Consider the following 14,157-nt stretch of genomic DNA (forward strand, 5'->3'; position numbering starts at 1 on the left):
AGATGCCAAGAAAACTTGGTAACAAACAAAACTTCTGAAGAATGAACTGTGACTTTGTCATACCGCTTGGAGTTAACTACATCCCACTCACACCCTCAGCCTCAAAGATGTGGTACACCTATCTCCCACTTTTGACTGATTACAGAACAGCTTTGGAAACGACCCTTCCCAAATTACAGAAGCACTTCTACAAGCACTTCTTCTAACACGAGAAGGGACTTGACTTTAATTGGCTACTCAGTGCTGTCCTTTGGGAACGATATTCAAGGTGAGCTTACAGAGTTACCTGAATGTTGTCTCATACCCAGAGAACCAAAAAAATGCACACTCGCGCAATATGAAAATCATCAGTGGTCTTAAAGAATTACCCCCGAAACAGAGAGGTGAGTGTTCATTGATTTTTATTTCCCAAGTATCCTATTTAGCTTGAGAACACCATGCTTTTGACCAAGGGGTAGAGCCCAGTATCCCATATCACAAAATATCTGTGTTTAAAGCTTTTCTCTACTGTTGCTAAGATCCAAGTAAAGGGAGGACCAAGGCAAAAGCAGCAAAACTAAATACTTGACCTCATTTACCTCATTATCATCAGTTGCAAAGAGACTTCTCTTGCAAAAGAGGACTTTGCTACTGCTAGGTTTCAGTAGACAACCATTTGAGACCGAAAAACACCACCATACCGAAGAAGCTTAAGACAGCTTTATAGCCCTCTGACTAAAACAAAGATCCTTCAAAAATAATCTTGTTTTACTACGGCTTCATGCTTTGCTGTAGATGACACTGATAACTGGATAACATTGATAATAGTAACAAGGAGGTTGACAATGGTATTTGCTATCAGTCCCACATTGTTCTCCATCTGAACTTCTTAGCTCCTGAACTTTTTTTTTTTAAAAAAAAAGCTTCAGCCAGTAGTGCATTTCCACATCTGTCAGTCGTCTTAAACTAACAGTGCCAAAGCATACAAAGCTTTGCTTTGACTGACATACCTTCTGTACATAGAAGCTTTCAGCTGTAGACTTGAAGCCTAAATACCCAGGAACTGACAACACAACAAGAAGCATTATGCCCCGCCGCAGTGAAGGATCTTCAAAACTCATTAACACTACTGAATACAGACATCTGAAGTGCATCTGAAGTGCATTATTTGGAGCTGGACTCTTCTCTGCATGATCTGTCAAATCTGATCTTATTTTAAATTGCATCTCACAGAGGAGAGGACTCCAAAGACCTAAAATTAGCTAAGACTTAACATGTTTGCTAAAACCTAAACTAAACAATGCTAACAACAACTTATGAAGCATTCATTTTAGTCTATCAGAGCAGAAATGGCTCATTTTCATACAGCATCTGGACTATCTATCCTCTTGAGAACGTAAAATGAGTCCATACACTCTTCAGAAGGGTTCACCAATCTGTTGTCCGCCTAGAACATTTCTTATCACCAATTATATGCGTAGTCCATTAAAAAGCTTTTAGGAATATTGTAATATTAAAAGAAAATACATCACACCTCATCTTAGAAAAACAGATAAAGCAAGCAAAAGTGGGATCAAAACCTTACATAGATCTTAAAAGAGGGAAAACCTGCCAATATGCAAAACAATCCTAAAAAAGACATCAATGTTACTGTTCCAAGTGAGTGAGCTCACATTTCTTGTGAGTGATGTGATACATCTCACGCACAACTGGAATGCAATATTCAGTTACCATTACACACACTATATCATTTCAAATCCCTGCTGTGGTGTGCTAACCCCAGCCAGCAGCTATGACCCCACCCAGTCACTCACTCACTGTTCCCCAGAGGGAGGAGGGAGGCAATTGCAAGGGCAGCAGTGAGAGAAACACGTGGATCAAGATACAGTTTAATAAGGGAAATAATAATAATGTTCTTCCTCCTTCCCCCCTGTAGTGGGTTTACGCGGCAAGGTTTTGGTAGCAGGGGGCCACAGGGGTGGCTTCTGTGAGAAGAATCTAGAAGTTGCCCCATGTTAGGTAAGGGCCCCACTGCTGACCAGAGAGGAGCCGATAAGTGATGTTGTTTGCGCCTCTGTGAGAGCATATTTAAGACAGGGGGATAAAAAAACACTGGACCACACAGCAGCTAGGAGAATGAGAGGAGTGAGGAACAGCCTTGCAGGTGCCAAGGTCAGTGAAGGAAGGGGAGAAGTGCTCCAGGCACTGGAGCAGAAGTCCCCTGCGGCCTGTGGTGAGGACCACGGTGAAGCAGGCTGTCCCCCTGCAGCCCATGGAGTACCACGGTGGAGCAGGGTTCCATGCTGCAGCCCGTGGAGGAGACCACGGTGGAGCAGGTGGGCCTGCACCGACGGAGGCTGCGGCCTGTGGAAGACCCCTGCCGGAGCAGATTCCGGGCTGGACCTGTAGCCCGTGGAGAGGAGCCCACGCAGGAGCAGGTGAGCTGGCAGGAGCTGCTGCCCGTGGGGGATCCAGGTTGGAGCAGTTTGTTCCTGAGGATGGACCCCGTGGTATGGACCCATATCTGGAGCAGTTCTTTAAGAGCTGTTGCCTGTGGGAAGCCCACTCTGGATCAGTTCCGCAAGGACTGCATCCCGTGGGAGGGACCCCACAGCACAGGGAATGAGCGTGACTGAGAAGGAGCGGTGGAGAAGCGCTATAGACTGACCATAACCCCCATTCCCCCCTTCCCCAGCGCCGCTCGGAGGGAGGAGGTGGAAGAGGCTGGATGGAGGGGAAGGTGCTTTTGGTTTCTTTCCTTTGTTTCTCGCTTCTCTAGCTTGTTAGTAATAGGCAATAAATCTTACTATCTCCTTATGCTGAGTCTGTTTTGCCCGTCATGACAATTACTGCACGATCTCCCAGTCCTTATCTCAACCCTTGAGCCCTTTTCATCGTATTTTCTCTCCATTCCTCTTTGAGGAGGGGGAGTGAGAGATCAGTTGTGGTGGAGCTTGGCCACCCACCCGAGTAACCCCCCCCCCCCCAAAAAAAAAAAGAAAAAAAAAAAGATGCAAAGACAACCACTCACCCTCTCCCACCAGCAGTCTGAAGCCTAGCTAGCCTCTGAGGAACAGATACCTTGGAAAAATTGCCCCTGCCTCCTCCTCCCCCCAGTTTTATGCTGAGAATACTCTATACAGCATAGGATATCTCCTTGGTGAGTCTGGGTTAGGGCTATGTCCCCTCCCAAATTCTTGCCCACTTGGTGGGGAGGGGGTAGGGTGGAGGGTAAAGTGAGAAACAGAGATGGCCTTGATGCCGCTCAAGTACTGCTCAGCAATAGCTAAAAACATTCGTGTGCTATCAGCACTGTTCTGGTCACATATCTAAACCACAGCACCATGCAGGATGCTATGAAGAAAATTAACCTGAATCCATCCTCAGCGTACCTAGCTCAGGAATTACTGTTACAAGCAGTCTCGAATACAGCATTAGGATCCTGCATAGCAGACAAGATAATACAGTTTTGTTCCAACACCTTTGGAATCCTTTTTTCCTTTCTTTCTTTCATTGATAAACAAACATTTAAAGATCGCAATGGCTATTATCACGTAATGGCCACATAAAAAAATGGAAAACGAAAAAATAAGCTTATCTTTATAAAAGCAGACTTGCAAAAAGGAATCCCATGTCCTGTACAGTAATTCCTCCACCATCAGTTGAAGCTGCCAAATCTTGCATGAGGAAGTGATATTGTTAAAATGCATGACAACACCCTCAAGCAACTTCCAGTCAAATGAGATAAAAGCGATAATATTTTGTAAAGGAAAGACTAGCTAAATCCTTGCACTGAGACCAATATCTACATCTTACCAGGATTTGGATGACAATACACTATCCAAATCCTTGCACAGGAATATCCGTTAGGTTTAGTGTGGTGCCTCATGTGGTGCCTCAAGTTGCATTTCACTATAGCTTTTTGAATTAATTGTCCATCAGAACATCAATCATCCAGGAAAAGTACTTCATTTCTACATTTAAAAAGACAAAGCTAACAAACTGCCTCTTGACAAAATCTATTGTACAAAACTGTTTTCAGCTCTGCTGTTTTCTTTTGCATTTCACTTCCTATTCTTCCCCTCTTGCCCTTCATCTGCTCTTCTGATGTTTTATTTTTAGTCTAGTTTCTAAACTTCTCGTTGTACAAGAAAATACAACCACATTTTCAGTAATTAAACATGGAGTAACCATATTTCAGAGTTTCAATGTGGCCAAAGCTAGCTCTCATTTATTCCGACCCTTACATATTGGCCAGTCCAGACTGTTACCTCTAATATTCCTTACTCAGACACCCTCTTATCTTGTATTTCTAATGCTATCGCTCTGCCTCCAACATCTGAATTGCTGCAGCCTCTCTTCTGAAGTTCATTGTACGTTATTTGAGACCAAAGGCAGAAAGACTCCTGCAAGAACTTGCAAAGCACATAAATGAGACTGCAGCTGGCCTTGAGTGCCGTCCCCTACAAAGCACAGAACCCAAAGCATTAACTACCTCCTTGTTTGATCTGATGCATTGCTCCCTTTCCCCTTTCACAATATGAATGTGGTCCCTTCTCAAAATTAAGTAAAAAATAATACACCTAGATAACAGGACTGGTCATGCAAGTTCTTCATCCCTCAAATGACAGTTACACAAAAGCTGTCATAACAGTAAGAATCCTAGGTTTACTTCCATAACTGTTTCAGTGTATACAGCTGTTTATTAAGAGATTTGCTAATGGTACAAAGCTGTGTATGAGATAAGGCTCAATATTACCTTTATCAGTAAAAGACCTCAAAGATAGTAACTTCCTCACTGAACACCAGGAAATATGGCAAAGTGGCAAGTAAAGCCCAACAAAAAGAGTCTTGATATTCTGTGTGGTTAGGAGCTGTGGTGTGTTACTAAGAGCATGCTAACATAAGAAAATGCACAGTCACACTTGGGTACAGTAAGACTTACTGTGCAACTGTGCACTGCTGCTAACCGTGCCTCAGCCTACTCTACATGTACAGAATTAGCACTCACTTCATGGAGATACAAGGAAGACTTAAGCACTTTAAAAATGCCCTTAAACTTTCCAGAATAAACCACTGTATATTACTTAAGTACTAAGCTGTGAATGAAGATGATATTGTTGCAAAATGGCATTTTGGGCTATTTCACACATCATTTTGCATATCTGTAACCTTAAAGCAAGTCTTCCCTTCCAAAATGTGTGCATGTGTCACTCGCTTGCTAGATGATGTACAGTCTCAATGAATACACCCACACTCCCAATCACAGCAAAAAATCCACAAGTGAAGACATTTCCTCCATTGTCTGGCAGCACAGAGTTCATAAAGCAGAAACTGTAAACAGCTGCCTATCAGCTTCTATCAGCAACAGTATCAAAAACAGATGGCAAAGGTCAAGTCAAAGTTTATTGACAGTGATGAACTTTGACAGCCTCTATTAAATTACTTCTTCCTTTAAGGTGTATGTGATCAAAGCAGCAGAGAGATTTTCACTCAGTCACATAACAAGCTATTTGTTGAGATTGAAACATCTGGTCAATATCTCCTAACACTGCAATTTCATGCACAGTTAGCAACAGGGTACATTTCTTCTCTTCTTCTTCCAGGGTCCGTAAGGGTGGCACATATGGCTGATCATTTCATTCAGAAAGGTTACAATTCCAGGCATTACGTACAATTGTCTCTATGCTTTACAGTATTTTAAGTCTACCCACCATCGTTTTCCATCATCACTGCTGTTTGCTCTACTCTTCTACTATAAAAGCCCACAAATATGACAGAGCACTTAAAGCTTAACAGCTTTTGACTACTGAAGTTAGAAAGCAGTTAAGGCAAGTGAGTTTTTAAAGTGGCAGGTCTTCATCTATCTGTTGTCAAGAATTCTCAATACATTAAACTATTTACCAAAGTGCTTGTAACACATTGTAATTCTTTTCGTCACAGCAAACCCTTCATCTTAAAAGGCTTTCCTGAGCAATTAGAGATCACCCTTGTTACTAATTTATAACTTACTACACATTTTACAAACATAACTTATATTGTATTTCAAGTTAATGTGTGACAATTATAAAAACTTGATTAATCATAATTGTATTTCTCAACCAGAAATAGCAAAAAAGACAAAATGTTATCTATTCCAAATGCTGAAAATGCTTCCTTATAAAATTATGCATCTATGTTGCCACAGCAACAAGTAGTGGGTAGTGTGAAATGTATTTCCACCTTCCATTTCTGAATCCCAATCTTTGTGGGTCAAAAGAGATGGGAAAGGCCAGTTGCAAATGTGCCTATAAAAAGTATACGTCATTTACTATTAAATAACTTGATTTTTTTTATTCAGTTAATAGTTAATTTCTGTATCTCATTCCCACGCTGTCTGATTCAAATAGTATCTGAACCTTACAAGTTTACCTAATAGTCACAGGAATATGCAGACACTCAAACTCCTCAGTACAACGATGCATCATGCCCAGATGCTGCACCAAACACATAACAGAGGGGTGGGCTGGGAAGAGAGAAAGTGGATCAACTCCCTGCAAAAATCTGCAAAACACTTGAAGAGACATTCCTGAGATGTCACTGAAGATGCCTAGGTTTTTCTGAAAAAAAACCAAACCAAAACAACAACAACAACACTTGGCAATACAACATCTATGGCAATGCTTCAGTAGTGCCTCACTGTTTTGAAGAAATTGTATGTGTAACTTTTTTTTTTTAAACAGTATTATCCACTAGAAACTATTGTTTCCTATAATTGGCAGATATAGCTCACAGGTAACAGGAACTTGTTTACAGATTGTAAGTGAGAGCCTAAATAAGAGCCTGTCACACTATGCCACAAAGGCAATCAAGTCAGGAAGACAACTAATTAGCTGCCTCTTAGTGCCAACAGCACTAGTGTACAAATTAACATGTTAGCCAAAATCTGTTTCTTGATAGGAGTGTGAAAGAGGAAGTGTTCCAGGAGCTCCAAATAAGTTCTAGAGTGATGTGGTAAGCAAAGTAAATGAGTGATCTTGTAAGGAAATGGAAAAAAAAAAAAAAAAGCTCCAAAAGACCAAAATACCTAATCAGAGGGTGCAAAACTTTGTTAAGTATGTACAGCAACGCTTATAGCATCATGGTGGAGCATTCCACCCAAGCTGATAAAAACTTTCTTTCTTCCAGAGTTAAGAAAGAAGTTTCTCCAAAAGAAATTACAAATTAAAAATAAAATACAATTAAAAAATCTGCTATTTCTCCTCTAGCTTCAAGGCTTACTCTCACTAGACTAGGATCCTTCTGAATAACAAAGGCTTCAGAAAGGTTTTATTTGGCTTTGAGTCTACCCATCAGGAATTTACAGTTCAGGATTGGCTTCTCCTAGCTGTTATCCCAAATATTCCATCCACAGTTCCACATGGAAATGCCTCCCCTCCAAGGTTCAGTGTGCTTAAGGAGCAATCCCTCTCCTAAAGAAGGAAAGTATGAATCAACTCAAGAATGACTGCCTTAGAACAGGTAAGTCCCAGAAAAGCCTACAGATGCTTTGGGTCACTTGCAACCACAGAAAGTTGAAAACTTGGAACCTTCAAAGACTGCCTGGTACACGGACACAGTTGAAGGTTTGAGGGAATCTGGATCCACAGAGCACATGTGGACAATGATTTCAAATAGAAGTCATGCACGCTCTTAGAACATAAGAAGATTACATACCATAGCACTCCCAATAGAAAATATTCACTTTCTCAAAAATAAACGTATTTTTATGCTACTGTAACAAATTCATTATTTTAATTGCTATACATACAAACATTGGTGCCTTTACACAGTTCAAAAAGCAACAGTTACCTTCTGATAAAGTATACAATTTCACATTTCTAAATTACCTTTCAGGTCCTTATTCCAGTACCAACAAGATACAAAATCAACACAGACCATTAGCTGCACAAGAAGTACTCATTTCTTATCATTTCATGCTGGCTGACACTCAGAAGCCTGGACAAGCGGCCATCCCATGCAACGCTCTGCTCGGGCGGCTCATCTGCCCCAGCGGCTCAGCAGGCTCTGTGCACGTACCATCACATCCCTCTGCTCGCCTGCCAGAGGCCTGATGGATTCAGAGCGCCCTTGATTCCCCACACCAACACCAGCACCAGCCCCTGCGCCCTGCAAAAGCAGGAGGGAAGTCAGAGGCCTCCTCTGCAGGACTTCCGGGGTGGCAGTTTTGAGGCCCACCTCAGAGAACTTTGAGTTACCGCCTGTCGGATAGATGGCACTCTGCTCCTCCACTGCAGTCAATATTATCCATTTACACAAATAAATGGCTTTTATTCCATTCACCAATAACTGAATGGTGACAATATTATTTTTCCTATATCTCATGCATGTAAACACTGCTTTGTATTCAGCCCACTTCACAACAATCTTACTTTTCCCCTTGCCAGTTTCACCCACACCTTTAGATTTGCTGTGGTTGGACATAAAGAGTATCTTTGACAAAACATTTCTAAAGGAGGCTTCTGTTTGTCATCAACTGTAAATATATTCTATTCTGATTCCCAAGATAGCAAGCAAAACAGCAAAATGTAATTATTCATTAACATTGTTGATTATTTTTTTGAGCTAATATACTCCTTCCTTCATGGTAACTTCTATACCTGCAAGAAATTTTAACCAAACAATTCATTATTTTTAAACAAAATGGACAAGAGAAATCACATATAATTATACACAGCCGAAAGCAGTAATTGGCAGTACCTGAATTTCTTGGCATATAGCTTAAATTCTGTGCTAAGTTCAAATAATTTTCACAGAACAGATAATATAGTCACCAACTGCTATATACTCAATAAAAAGGACCGCACATTGCTCTTTTTTTTTTTTTTTTTCTGAATACAGTCACAGCTAAAAGCTTTGACATCTCCCATGATCAGCTGAGCCACAACACTAACTCCCAGACCTCATCTGGCATGAGTGGAAGGTGAGGGAAATTTTACATTTAATAGAATGTTAGTCTTGATTCATAGAAGAGTTAGTCTTCTACTGTTGGTTTCACAAACTGCAAGACCAGACTTGATGAATCTTATCTTTTTCACAATAGAAATATTTCTTTCAAACTCTAAAATCAAAATTAACCGAAAGAAATCAATACACGAAACACAAAGAAGATGTTTTGTTGATAACTGTATAATCCTGATCCAGTTAATATTCTTTGAAAGGTATTAAAAAACAGTCAACATGAGTTGTATTTTGAAGTTAAAGATCTCCTTTTCCAGTTTCCTCTGAGATGCTGGAAAGCCCAACAGAACTGATTGTGATCTCAATTAATCCAATTTTGTGTTGATGTAAATTTACTCACTTCAATGGAGTTGTGCACGATTTATGCAGATGCAAATGAGATCGAATCCAGGCCTATTTTGACCCTGTATATATTATCTTTTCATTTGGCAGAGTAATTTATTTTTAATTTCACCTAAAGGAATATCTGCAAGTATGTGTGTATAGCTTCATTATTTCAATGTTTAAAAATGAACAAACAAAAAACCCCCCACAACCGCCCATTATCACCTATAATGCACGTATACAGTGCCTACCTTACTAAACTACAACAGTTAAGATATGTCAAGATATATCAAGGATTGATGTCGAGTACAAAACACTCTTAAGAAAGTACCTCTTGAATGTAAAGTAAAATAAGGAAACAATATCTCATCTGCTTTGAAGTTTGTGTAACAGTAAAATGCCAAATCTTGAAAAACCAATAGTTTATGAAGGGGAATATGGAGTATTGTCGCCTTTTTTTCCTGTGAAAAATGGAAAAATGTGTAAATGGAATTCCTGTAATGAAAACAAACCATGTTTATATATAGATAAATAAGTACAACTTCATTTTCAAAATATGATTTCATTACAGCCACGAGCCCCAAATATTCAGGCAATGGGAACAGAGCTCCCTAAGCATCTCACTCATGCATTCAGATTTGCCAAAGATAAGATAAACCGCCTGCCAAATCACTCAAGTGTCATAAACCACAAGTGACCCTTACAGAAACCTAATTCAGCAACATGTATTTCCAATTGTTTCTGATCATGTGATCAGCAAGAAGTCTTTTAAATACAAGTGAAAAAAACAATACAGACTGAAAATTTGCTCATCTTCTGTTCTCCCAATTCACAAATTTAGGATTTTCTCATCTACCTTTTTCTGTATTTTGGGATGTCCACTATTAACGAAGATTGCACTTCTAGCGTGAAATACCAATTCACAATTTAGTTTTGAAAGGCAAGAGGTGCAATAGTTACCACTGAAAAGGAGACAAGAGTCAATGAAGTATCCAGAAGGAACTGCTATTCAAAACACACTCTAGGACCTTTATGTTACTACTAGCATCATAGCTAATAACTGTGCAGAAAAGAAACTAAATGGTCATCCGCTGTAGGCAAAATTTGGTGTGATACACTCTTGGCATGTATATGTCATAGAGGACACCCAATTAATCTCACTCAAATTCACCCAAATTCAGTCAATGCATTGCGAATACAGTGACTTGATTAGTCATTATAAAATCTGTCACCCCACCACCACAGACAATTCCGAGCACCGAGAATTACCTGCTCTTTATAATAAAGCTGTCATAAAGTACCTCCATCTGAGCATATATAATAGTCCATTTACTTTAAGAAATATTTTTGTGTATGCTTTATAGAAGCTAAAGATGTAAAACAGCATAAGCAGCAATGTAATTCAGCGCTCTCTGCTGTTTTCTGCACAGGGGCACTGACTGCTTTCAGCAGCACTGGGCTAGCCAACAGCCCTGTATCTTGCTTGCACTGGCTGCAGAACATGCTAATTCTGAATCCTGAAGATCCAGTGTATCAGGCAGCATGTACTTCATCTGAAACCCTAACTGCATATGTGCTAATTAATTTGGGTCTAAAATTATCCTGTTGTTACTTGATCCTTTTGTATCATCTTTTTTCTGTGCAGCACAAACCCCGTAATATAAAGAACTGCAAAAGTATAAATGTATTTAACCTAACACCTAAGGAAAACTAAAATGAAGTGTTTTCAAACTAAAAATTGAAATGATGAACTCTTGGGATACTTTCCCTCTTAACAAGATAAAAATTGCAACATAATTTTAAGGATTCTTTCTGGAGTTTCTGGATGTTGTCATTATTGTTAGCTGTTCTACTAATGTTAATTACATCATTACATGATTTCCCATGGATAACAACTTGTAATTCCATCTACTTATTCTCTAAAGAGGCAGAAGAACATAGTAGATTAGGAGGCTGTCAAGATGATAAAATGACATCCAAGGCAAATTTGTATTTGTAATACAGCATGCAAGATTTGGAAATGATACTTAAAACAGAAGCAGTAAACTAGCTGCAGGCACTGAATGTATGCTTCAGGCAGTGAATGTATGAAAAATGCCAAGACATTAGAATATCTGAGGCACCACCAAAAAAAAAGATTCTAAACTCCATTAAGAGGAGAATCTGTCAATAAAGCAACTGACAGGTAATTACAACTATCAATATTAAAACACTCACCAGTTATAATTGGCATAACACCACTTCTCTTGATGTAAACGCTTACAAGTAACTACATAAAAGGTTAACTCATTAATTTGTTCTTAATTTTCCAGAACAAATTCTTAAGTAGTTCAGATTCTTTTAACCTAAAAGCCAATTTTCTGCTCATACTTATATTGGTGGAACCTGACTGATATCAGTGGGATTACACCAATATGGATTAAAAGAGAATTTGGTCCTATTATCTTGATTCTGATAAGTTGCTATACATAGTGTATGACAATTCAAGTTTAAGTCTTCAGAATACAAATATATTGTTCCCTCAGTGGACTGTGAATATGTTCATTAATAACTGTAAAGCAATTTGAAACTGAACAACCCGGATCAATACTAGACACTGTTATAAAATTACTGCCTATGTGTTGGATTTTATTGTCAATCTCATTATTTTTTTTACTCTTAAGAAAATACAATTACATTTCTTTTTCACCAGTTTAGGTATAAAAGCTACTTGCATAAAACCAAAACAATTTAGTATTAAGAGCAGCAAACTGAAATTAAGGTAGTTTGTTCATGTGTTAATGAAAATCATTTCTGCAGATTATTTTAACAGTGCTGAAATAATTCATCCCTTTATTAACATGACATAACCCAAAAACTGGAAAATACTGTAGGGATTTGATATGTTATCCCAAGGTTGGTTTTTTTTGTGTGTGTCTGTGTTTTTTTCTATAGAAACCAGGTTTTATTTGTTTCTTTTTTAATATTCTTATTGATATACCAATGTGATTCCTCTTATTTTAAGACAGACTAATACAGAACCGAGAAAAAGCTACTAAAAGCAGCCCACCCCTGGCAACAGGCCACCTTTCAGTTAGTCACATTTCTAATACATATAATCCCATATTCACACTTCGCCATACCACATATCAATGTACAGGTGTTGCACTGTGAATGATCTGTGGAATCATGATAGAAGATGGCCAGGATGGGTCCTCCCTCTCTGGGATGGGATCTCTCTAGGCAGAAGGTATGAATTGTGTATTGCCACTTCAGCACATTATCTGACTAGGCATTAGTTATGATTGTCATTGCTTCTTTTTTTGTAATTTTATTTACCCTTTCTTTCGTCATTCAAATTTATTATTTTTTTTCCAGAAAACAAATTGACCTGTTGCATAAAGATCTCCAGATTTGTGTGAATCTGAAATCTGTTATGTGCTAGGTTTTACACTGGAATTTCAGAGGAGGAAACCCCCAGTCATCAGTTTCTCAGAGGACCTGAAAAGCATTGACCAAGTTTACATTTAGCCTCACAAGGCTAGTATTTCTACTGATGAAATGCAACTGGGTAATGAAGATTCTTTACTTTCAGACCTCTCTGGTTTTCTCATGGAAGAGTTCCTCTACTTTTGCAATACAGATTCCACATAGAATGCAAGCATTTTCTTTCCTCATTTTATTTCTATGGGCCACTTATAAGTCCATGACTACTTTTAGATCTCTTGAACACTGACAGACAAACACAAGCCAAATACTAAGCAATAGCCTCCTTCAAAGGGTAGGTTAGAAAATGAATCTGAATTCAGTTATTTCAAGTCTACCTCTTCAGTAGGCGCTCCTATTCCTCCACCAAGCTCAAAACAATAGAAAGATACCAAGGGAACTAGTATTACTCACCCACCGCAAACCTTTGTGAACCGACTAGTGTCATGCTTGGTGTGTCTAAATGCAGATTTATCAAATCCTCAGATCACCCCTACAAAGGGGAAAATTAATTGCTCACTGTGAGGATTCCTTCTATATTTGGCAATACTAAAAGCTCGCCCTTCAGCAGCAGTGATTTTGCTAAGTTGTATCTACAGCAGAGCTCCAGCACCAGCATACTTTCAAGGGCTCTTTGTACACAAGCCAAAAAACACTTTATTTTCAAAATTGGATTTGTTAAAATCTCAGTCTAAGCCAGTATCTTAACATTTTGGAAGGTTTATGGTAACAAATGTAGGAAAACGATGTTGTTACAGTCATTCCTGCAATTAAATATGATTTGTAGATTAATTGTTTCTTTAAAAAAAATCCCAAATTTTTCCTCCACTAAAAGCCGAAAGTAGCATACCTTAGTCAAGGAAGCATATTTAATTTCCTCGCTAATCCATTATACGTCTTAACAATCGCTCAAGTCTCAACAAAAGATAGCAGTTTAAAAATAAAGAAAAAAAAAGAGAGAGGTAAAAACACAAGAAAACAGATACCTTGGCCTGTTTCAGAGAGAGGTTTTAAAAAGACAACCACCCTACAGTTCTGTAGGCTGCACATTCAGAAGATAGGAAAGTAGGAAGCCACAAAATTCCTTTGAACCGTAACCTTACCAGAGATCTCACACAGCAAACTCCAGGTGTTGCAAAATTAAACTAAAAAAACAAACAAACAAACAATCTTGCAATGCTTTAATACCGAAGTCTAAGACTACTCCTCAAATACTTTAGACTCCCTTAAAAGAAAAACCCAAACCCTCTTGAATCGTTATTAGACTGTCAGTCCGCACCACTGCCAGTTTGTTCATACCAAGGTTAGGATCAGCAGATTACATTCCTGTATATAGAGAAGGAACAAAAAAAAGAGAAGAGAAAATTCAGAGTACTCTGCAGCACAGCA

At 38.9% G+C, this 14,157-nt stretch overlaps 1 protein-coding gene across 2 annotated transcripts in view; it reads right to left on the minus strand.

Annotated features, from left to right (window-relative positions):
* Nucleotides 1-14,157, minus strand: part of ADK (adenosine kinase) — a 293,088-nt gene that overhangs the window by 163,190 nt on the left and 115,741 nt on the right. The gene's annotated exons all lie outside the window — the stretch shown is intronic.

The sequence above is a fragment of the Anser cygnoides genome, chromosome 7, assembly GCF_040182565.1.
Source record: "Anser cygnoides isolate HZ-2024a breed goose chromosome 7, Taihu_goose_T2T_genome, whole genome shotgun sequence".
NCBI lineage: Eukaryota > Metazoa > Chordata > Aves > Anseriformes > Anatidae > Anser > Anser cygnoides.